The sequence below is a fragment of the Psammomys obesus genome, unplaced genomic scaffold (genome assembly GCF_907164565.1).
Source record: "Psammomys obesus unplaced genomic scaffold, mPsaObe1.curated_primary_1811, whole genome shotgun sequence".
NCBI lineage: Eukaryota > Metazoa > Chordata > Mammalia > Rodentia > Muridae > Psammomys > Psammomys obesus.
The window spans coordinates 7,769,463-7,779,412 of NW_026592510.1; the positions used below are offsets into that span (position 1 = coordinate 7,769,463).

Consider the following 9,950-nt stretch of genomic DNA (forward strand, 5'->3'; position numbering starts at 1 on the left):
GGTTAATTTTTTTATTGTCAATGTGAGACAAGCTAGAATTACCTGGGAAGAAAGAAACAAAGAAAAAAAAAAAACTCAATGTAAGAATTGCTTCAATCAGACAGGCCTGTGGAAATGTCTGAGAGAATGAATACCTTGATTGAGGACTAATGTAAGAGGGGCCCAGCCCACTGTGGGAGGCACTCTCCCTAGGTAGGTAAGCCTGAGATATATAAGAACACTAACACAGAGAAGCCACAGATGAATCTAAGCAGCCTTTCCCCACAGTTTCTCCTTTAGTTCCTGCTTGAGTTCTTGCCCCACCTTTTTTCAGTAAGGAACTATGACCTGGAAGTGTAAACCAAACCAGCTCTTTCCTCTCCAAGTTGCTTTGATCAGAGTGTTTTATGAGAGCAACAGAAAGGAAACTAGAACAGATGGCATAGTTTGGAAATAAAAGTAAGTTTTAAAAAAGTTATACCCACAAGTGCCAGATAATATACAACGTTCTTTACTTAGGTTTGCCTAATCATAACGAGCCTATTAATTACTACTTTATGAAGAAATATAAATTTTGTTAGCTTGTTGTAGGCAAAAGCTAATGAGAGGTAAATCCAGATATCTGAAAGCACTTTGACACTGAAAAAGTGTGAGTGTTGCCATTATACCAAGAACCTTGTTAAATCTGACAAGATAGGCAAACATAAACTTAAAGGTAAGTGATAAATCAGAAATCTACCTTATTATCTTATTATTATTATTATTATTTAGTTTCCAATCACCTAGCTGACAAAGAAAAGAGGGAGTACAATAAGTAAAAAAGATTAACTTTCATCTTGGTTCAACAGTCAGCCAAAGGCAGTATGCAAAGTGAATACCCTAGCAATGAGACAGCTTTGAAAGACATGGTTTAATACAACAGAAGAACAAAGCTTTTGCAGGGAAAAACAGGGAGGGAGGAAGGGAGGGAGACAACAACTACTACTGCTACTATTACTAATAGTCAAGATGGCTAGGTATAACAAAGAATCAAGAGCTGAAATATGCCAGCTATACGTGAACTTATTTGCTTATTAAATGGATACAAGCTTATTTCTTCCACAATAGTAACTGACAAATTAAAAAGTCTCTTGTAAACAACAGAAATAACACAACAAAAATAACAAATTGCTAAAATTTATAAGAATAAATTTGTAACTATTTACTCACAGCAAGCATAACATGTTTCGTTTAGCATTCCTCCTGTATCATTGTAACAGGGAATGCAATATATGGCTGATAGTAAAACAACTGCCTTAGGGATGGCGAGATGGCTCAGCAAGTGGTTAACACTACTTGCTGCTCTGCAAGAGGTCCTGAGTTCAGTTCTCAGCATACACATCAAGGTACCTCACACAACCTTCTGTACCTCCAGTTCTAAGGAATCTGATGTTGTCTCATAGCCTCCCCACACATGGGACATACATTCACACGGGACATACACACATACAGGCACACATATACATGCGCATAAACACAAGTGAAAAAAAAACCAGTAAAAAACACACCTTTAGGCTCAAGTGTAGGGTGGTGTGATGTAATCTGTAATACCAGCACTCCGGAAGCTCAGGCTAGAGGATCACAAGTTCAAAGCCAGCCTAAGCTACATAGGCAGGGCAGAGCTTGTCTCAAAAAACAAAAGCAAAAAACCCCTACATGAATATAAAATCTACTATGGATCAGTAGGTATTCAAAATGCTAAAATTCGCCTACCAAATAAAATAAGAAATCAGCAAGGACAACTAATATTTTGATTAACCTAAAAAAATGCATTAGTTCATAAACATAGAGATTGTTAGTTGAGTAGAGTAAATATACACATACAGCTGGAAACTGAAGTTTTGTTAGCCTATTCACCACAGCAAACCATTTATAATAATAAAGGTGGCTGGTGGTGCTTTTAAACTCTAATATATATATATATATTTCTATTTATATATGTTTTATATTTAATATATAGATATATGCTAAAAATTAAATAGGTTAAATTGTTTATAAGAGATAAAACTTTCTTAGAGCCTGGGATTTGATGGTAGTTCCAGACAAAAAATACTAAACCATAAATTAATATAACAGGATTCTGTCATTGGTACCCCTCTAAGTTACTTAGTAGAAACTAAGAACAGAAAGAATTAGTCAGAAGAGAGTGAACATCTGGAAGCATGTTCTTCTAACTCCAGCTGAAGGGAGGCTAAGGCAGAATAATCATAAGAGTTTGATGCCAGTCAGAGTAAAACAGTAAGATCCTGTTTCAAAAAAGCCAAAGTGAAGATACAACATGACAAAAAAAGGTAATGTATGAATGGAAGTTTTCAAATTATATATACTTTAATTTATAGAATTAAAATGCAAAATGGAGATGTTGATATTAGGCCACAAAGCAAAGCCAACAGGTTTGGTCAGGAGCAGAAGAGCCAGGCTGTGGTGGCACATGCCTTTAATTCTAGCAGAGGCAGGCAGATCTGAGTTTTAGGCCAGACTGAGTTACGGGACAGCCAGGGCTTCAGAAAGAAACACTGTCTCTTAAACAAACGCAAACAAACAAACAACAACAACAAATGATACAAACAAACAAACAAGGCATAAGAAACTAAGAAAAATCACAGCAAGGCAGGATGGGGCAAGGCAAACATCTAAGATTAGCTAGTGTGAATGTGTCACAATGGGCTTCAGGCTACTGGTAAGGTCTGACATCACGAATCCTTGACATGGGTGATCAGAACAGAATGTATGAGACAAAGAGAATAGAGGTGATGGGGTATGGACTCAAAACTGAACCACTGTATATTAAAGACACATTCTCTGACAACGTATTATTTCTAGGAACGCATAAGACAAAAAAGGAATTCACTAGTCCTGGGAAAGGCAGTCTCTCCCTAGTCAGCAAAGTTTCTTCACAGAGGTAATAAACAAACAAACAAACAAATAAATATTTTATTTTATTTATGTATTTTAAAAATAGATGAATTTGTATATAAACAAGAACAGAGTGGTTTGGGGCTAGGATATGTGATAGGATAGATAAGTCAGATGAACCTGTAATTAAAAGCTGACCTTACTTCTTATTAAAAAAAAAAAAAAGCTACAAGCACCCACAATTGTAAAAAGGTTAAAAGAAAAAAAAAAAAAAAAAAAGCATACATGTTCATATGCACCTTGAAAGACAAAGACTTAAAAGGCTTAAATTTTTTTTTAAAAAAACTAAGCTTACGGTTTTATTCAGATGACCAAAGCCAGTGTGTATATGTGTATTAATAAAAGGATCACATACCTTCTTTTGAAAGAAAATATATAAAGCCGCACGTAAACTCAGCATGCTGGTGGTGCATGCCTATATATACACACGCACTCTCAATATTGTACAAAATGTGCAAGGCAGCCTGGGCTACATATTGAGATCTTGTCTTAAAAAGCAGAAAACAAAGCAAGCACAAAAGCATATTTATACATATGTGAGTACATATACATGTATATACATATATATACGTATAATCTCCACATATAGTCACACGTATTTTATATTTAATTAGAACCACTAACTTTTTAAAAGATAGAAAAACTAAAGCATAAGAAGCAATGTAACTGAATATTAGATAATACCAGACAGCAAATCCTGGAAGGATTACGGTTCATCAAGCTTGCTCTGTATCCATCTCTCTCCAATACCACATTGAAACTATGGCCTCACACACACTAGGCAAGTACTGACTACTGAGCTACAGAATTAGTTTTTTTGTTTTGTTTTGTTTTGTTTTTAGCTTTTATTTAAGACCTCATTGTGTGCCCAGGCCCTAAATTTAAAAATTTCCAGCCTCAGTCATTGAGTACCTAGGGTTACAGACTTGAACTACCAGGTCTTATTCTTTGTTTTGTTTTCTTTTTTGTCTTTGAGGCTAAGGGTGGGAAACATGATCTCACTATGTTGTATAGGCTGCCTAAAACTTGTGGTGTAAAATTCAGGCTGGCCTTGAACTTGCAATCCTCCTGTCTTACCCCCCCCACCACCCCAAGTAGCTTGGATCATCAAATACATTTCTAAACATCTTCCTTTATTCTGTGAAAAACATAGTTCTGTGGATAAATCAGCATTCAAACCTTTAAAACATACATTTTAAGCAAGTTATCTTGTCCCAACCTCATACTTTTGCAGTTTTAAAACATACCTATACATCAATACATCAGAGAAAATCCAACCCAGTAGGCATGTAATAGACACAAATTGATCAACTGTCTTTTTTTACTAAACATCAGCATATCCAATGCTGACTCATTCAACACAGCAATCTTATTTTTCATCATCTGCTTAATATTAGCAGTTTTATGATATAATTACTTCCTTTAATAACTATAACACAGAATCATTCCCACTTTCCCAATAAAGTAGAGACACGAGACATACTTGCCTTCAACAGACACACAGTGAAGGACTGGGGAGATGGCTCATGGAGCACCAGCACGAGGACCTGAGCCTGAACATTAAACAGCCACAGAAAAGCTGGCCATACCATACGGGCACTGGTCTGTAACCCCAGGGCTCTTATGGCAAGATGGAAACAGAGACCACAGACCTCCCAGAAGCCTGTGAGCCAGCCGGCCAGGAGTGCAAACAGCAACAGTGAGAAGACTGTCCTGTCTCAGACAAGAGAGGGGAAGGGCCAACACCTAGCGCTGTCCTCTCCCTCCACACGTATGCCATGGCACCTGCACTCAGATCCACGAACATACACATATACACACATCCTGTATAGCACACAGAGCTAAAACAGAGCAAAACTGGGACCATGGGCTTCCTCAACTCTAAACATGACTTATTTTATTTTGTATTTTATTGTAAAGGTGAATTTTAAAAACCCAATAGGCTTCCATTTACGTAAAACTCAGGAACAGCTAAATTGCATAAACAGATTATCTGTTAGCAATGTGTTAAAAATTACATAAAGACCATGGAAAAGAGTACTATAAATGTTTGGGTGAGTTTCAAGATAAGAATATAGACTAAGGAGATGGTTCAGCAGTTGATAGACACCAATGTTCTTCCCAAGAATGCAAGTTATTTCACTTCATAGACATACAAATGCAAAAATAATGTTCTAAGAATATGAAGCTATAATTAGGAAGAGAAACATGGGGAATTATGGGGCACACTATTCTGTTTAATAATTTGGTGGGTGTTTAGAAATATTTATAGCATTTCATTAAACTATTCTTTTTCATGTTCTTAAATTTCATAACTGAATTGTACTACAGGTAAGTGGAGACAGAACATACTAAAATATCAACACCTTTACATGGATTACTGATCATTTCTCTTTTTCCCGTATTTCCCAGTGAACATAAAATGACTTACAAAAAATTAACTGCTATATTGAGCTAAATTTAAATGCTAAGCATTTTACACACATCATTTGGACTGGATGACAACTATTTAAAAGATAAAAACATACTTGAATCACAGAAAGTTTCCTTAATCATAAGCCAAAATAAGTTAATCAATTTAAGTATCACAGCACATATACATACATACATACATACATACATACATACATACATACATGGAAACCACCCACTCATAAAAAAGGTACAAGATGGAGCAGGACAGGAGCCTTACACAGAGGACCTCCGAAAGACTCTACGCACGAGGGTATCAAAGGATATATTGAAACTCATAGCCAAACTTTGGGCAGAGTGCCAGAATCCTTATGGAAAAAGGAAGAAATAGAAAGCCCATTGGCTGCTCAGTTTCCAAGTGGGTTTACTAGTAAGGGGTTCAGGGGCTGTCTCTGACATGAACTCAGTGGCCAACTCTTTGATCACCTCCCCCTGGGGGGAGTAGCCTTACCAGGCCACAGAGGAAGATGATGCAGCCAGCCTTGATGAGACCTGATAGGCTAGGGTCAGAAAGAAGAGGAGGAGGCCCTCCACTATCAGGGGACTAGGGAAAGGGCATGGGGGAGAAGGAGGGTGGGTGGGACTAGGAGGAGACAAGGGAGGGGGCTGCTGCAGTGGTGATACAAAGTGAATAAATTGTAATAAATATATAAATAAAATTAAATTTAAAAATAAAAAGGTAAAAGATAATGAAAACTTAATACATGATATTAATAGTGACATATATTCAGATGTATGTATATACATAAGTTAGTACGAGTGAATATATACATATATAAAATAGTCTTTTTAAAAATGTCCTTGCTCAATTCAAGGCTTTAACAACTACACCTACAGGGAACAGAAAGTGGCCCAGTTGGCAAAGTACCTGCTATACAAGCCAGAGGATCTATGGTCAGATCCTTAACACCTATGTAAAAACCCAGGCACAGTGGTACATGCCTGTAACCCCAACACCAGCAGGGCAGCGTGGGAAGGTAGCATGGGGACAAATGGATTCCTGGATCCGGCCAGTCTGGCTAGAGCAGTGAGCTCCAAGTTCAGCGACACCAACACACATACAAACACACACACAAACACACACATGCTCTACTCCCAGAACACAGACTGTATGGGGTAGGGACATGGCTCATTTAGCAAAGTGCTAGCCACAGAAGCATGAAGACCCGAGTTCAGTTCCCCAGCACCCATATAAAGCAGGGCACGGTGGCAGGCATTTGGAACTACAGTGTCTGGGATAGGACAGCAACAGGCACATCTTGTGTGCTTGCAGTCAGTAACCCTACTCAATCACTGGGCTCTAGGTTAAGTGAGAGAGCCTGTCTTAAAAAACAAGGCTGAAAAGTAAATGAGAAACTTACCCAACATTGGCCTTCTGGCTTCAGTATACAAATACACATATCTACAGGCAAACCCACAAAAACATACACACACATTCTGAGGAGGGTGAAAGAAAAAGAGAAACCAGTGCCCCTTGGAGAATAGCTCATTACAGTACTGGAGCAGGAAATATGCAAGGTGACTTTGAAACATCTACAATACCAGAAACAGAAAGAAACCTCACAATAACAATGCAGTAAGAAGACAGATGGGCAAGAAAAAGAAAGAGAGAGGAAGGAAGGAAGGAAGGAAGGAAGGAAGGAAGGAAGGAAGGAAGGAGTCCCGAGACGCTTTACTCTTATGGTCTAAATATGAAACAACCCCAAAAGGCCCCATTATTAAATGCTTGGCAGTCCCACACTAATACCTCTCCTTGGGCGGTTCTGTAAGCTTCAGAAGACAGCACCTGGTCGGGGAGCAGGTCACTTCGGGTGTGCCTCTGAATATTATCTATACCTGCTCCACAATTATTACCCGACTTTTGGGTTCCTGTCCCTCATGAGGTGAAGGATCACTTCCACCAAGAGTTCCTATGGCCATGATGACCTGATCAAGCAGGTAGGCTCAAGCAATCACAGACTTAACCCTCTGAAACTGTTAATCAAATAAATCTTTCTCTTCATTAAGTTGTTCTCTAAGGTACTTTGGTCATAGCAATGAAAAATAACTAATAAAATATGGTACTATACAAGAAGTAAATCATTCTGGTTCATTTTCAGAATTAAGCATGATCAGAACCCGTCAAAGAGCTACAGATAAGCCGGGGACAGTAGGCTCCTCACTTCCTAGCTGGCATCTGGTGTCTGCTTGTCTTAGATCTCCACGAGTTTCAAAATTGCAGGCAGTCTGCTACATGAGTGAACCCACAACCAGAAAAGGAGAGAATCTCAAGCTCCAGGATATTCACTAGGTAACACTCTGCATCCTGATCCAAGAGGACAGAGAATTTGGGAAGGGAGCTATGTTGGAGGAATGCAAAGATTCTAACTCCCTAGTGAAACAACCTGTGGAAAAAGGGGAGTAGGAATTTCTAGCAATATATAACTTTAGAGAAAGGAAGGGAAAAAAAAAAAAAAAACACTGTCTAGTGCTAAATTAGCATGTCATCCAGTTTTGAAATAGCTTTTCTCTATGCTGGTATCTCTTTCTGCAGAATGATATACTAAAATTTTCTACTTCCATTAGTCTCTCAAATTCATTAGAGTATACATCTTGTTTATCTCACACAGTAATTGTGGTCACTGATATGACTAGACTATAAGCCTCTGAATCTGGTTTATGAGAGAGATTTGGAAAAGTCTGGAGACACTAAGCCTCAGAATGCTGTAAGCTCAACTTAATGGGCAATTCTAGAATGAGCTCAGAAGATCAAAAGGGATGCTGACTAGGCAGACTAGACTTCCCACCTTTCACACACATGTCCATGACCTAAGACTTGTGGGAAGCTGATCTATTTATTTTTATTTTATGTGTATGGGTTGTTTTGCCTGTATCAAGTACACAGTATGGATGCCTTGGAATCTTGGAGGCCAGAAGAAAGAGCAGAATTCCCTGGAACTAGAGTTGCAGAAATTATAAGCTATCAAATGGGTACTGAGAACAGATTCTGGTTCCTCTGCAAGAGCAGCAAGTGCTCTCAACCACTGAACTGTCTCTCTAGGCCCTGTGGAAAGCCAAATTTTAAGAGTGACTGATTAGAGCAAAAATCACTTGACAAACCTTCAGTTTGGTCAAAAAGCCTACTTAAAGTTAGAGCTAAGGAACACTTGTTTCTGAACAGCTAGATCAGTGTCAGTTAAAAAAAAAAAAAAAGCCAAATGCTTTGACAATAGAACAGATGTTTAAAAGTGGGTCAGGAATGGGCCATACTTTACCCACTGGAGATTAGGTGGATATCATAGTTTTAATCTCTTTGAAAGATCTTCCTTTGAGAAAAAGAGTACTTCCAGGGTATGTAACCTGCCTGTACCAAGATGGGCCACCTAGAGAAGATGTTCCCTACATACATCAACCCAGGTCCTTGGAAGCCACTGCAGCCAGGGACAAAGGGGACTTAGCAACTGCTCAGGCTGGTGGCTGACCTTGACACTGACATTGTCCATGTGGTGCTGATTTTTCAGAGATACAAAATGCAAAAGTGGTAAAGGCTTCTAGAAAGAGTACAAAAGAAGGCCTGGGAGATCAGCTAGTGCATGGCAGAAGCATAACTGTGCAGGCAGCCCTAGAGAACAACATAAAGCTGCAAGGGTGAGACCTAAGCTTCACTGAGAAATCCAGGGTACTGAGGATACCATGAATGTCAAAAGTGTTTGGAGAAACCATATGAGCTACAAATGTCAAGGTCAAAGAGCTGCCCAAGCCCATTGCAGCTCACATGCTGACATCACACTAGAAATGGAGCTGCGGTATTCAATATTTGCACCCCTGGATCTTGGTCTTGCTTTAGTCTAACCCTTTCTTTGTTTTCTATTTCTCCCATTGGAGTGATAATGATTACTCAGCACTAGGCATGCAACTTGCTTTTTTACCTGCAAGGGACTCATAGTAAAGATCTCCCTTTGAGTATCACAGGAGACTTGAATTTATGACTAGCCCATAGGTAGCTCAGTCTCCAGTTGTGTTCCCTAGTAAGGGGAGAAGGGACAGTCTCTGACATGAACTTAGTTGCCTGCTCTTTCTTCACCTCCCCCTGGCTGGGTCACCACAGAGAAAAAAGATCCAGGCAGTCCTGATGAGACTTCATAGGCTAGGGACAGCTAGTTGGGAAAAAGGACTTCCCCAATCAGTGAACTCAGGGAGGAGTATGGGGGGGGGAAAGGAGGGAGTGTGGGCCTGGAGTGGATGAGGGAGGTAGCTACAACCAGGATACAAAGTGAATACATTGTAAATAATAATAATAATAACAAATTTATAACATAAAAAAGAACTCTTAAGACAATGGAGAAAAATTAAATCATTTTAATTACTAAATGGCCATGAGCCTTTAAATATGAGATGTTTCAATCACATTTGTGTGTTGAGCTCTTGGTTTAAAGTACTCTTTGGGGAAGTTCCAAAACTTTAAGGGTTGGAGCAGAATTAAAATCAAGAAGTCACTTGGAGTGTGTACCTTTTCAGGTGTGTGTGTGTGTGTGTGTGTGTGTGTGTGTGTGTGTGTGTGTGTG

At 38.9% G+C, this 9,950-nt stretch overlaps 1 protein-coding gene across 1 annotated transcript in view; it reads right to left on the reverse strand.

Annotated features, from left to right (window-relative positions):
- Positions 1-9,950, reverse strand: part of Uhrf2 (ubiquitin like with PHD and ring finger domains 2) — a 64,953-nt gene that overhangs the window by 45,288 nt on the left and 9,715 nt on the right. The gene's annotated exons all lie outside the window — the stretch shown is intronic.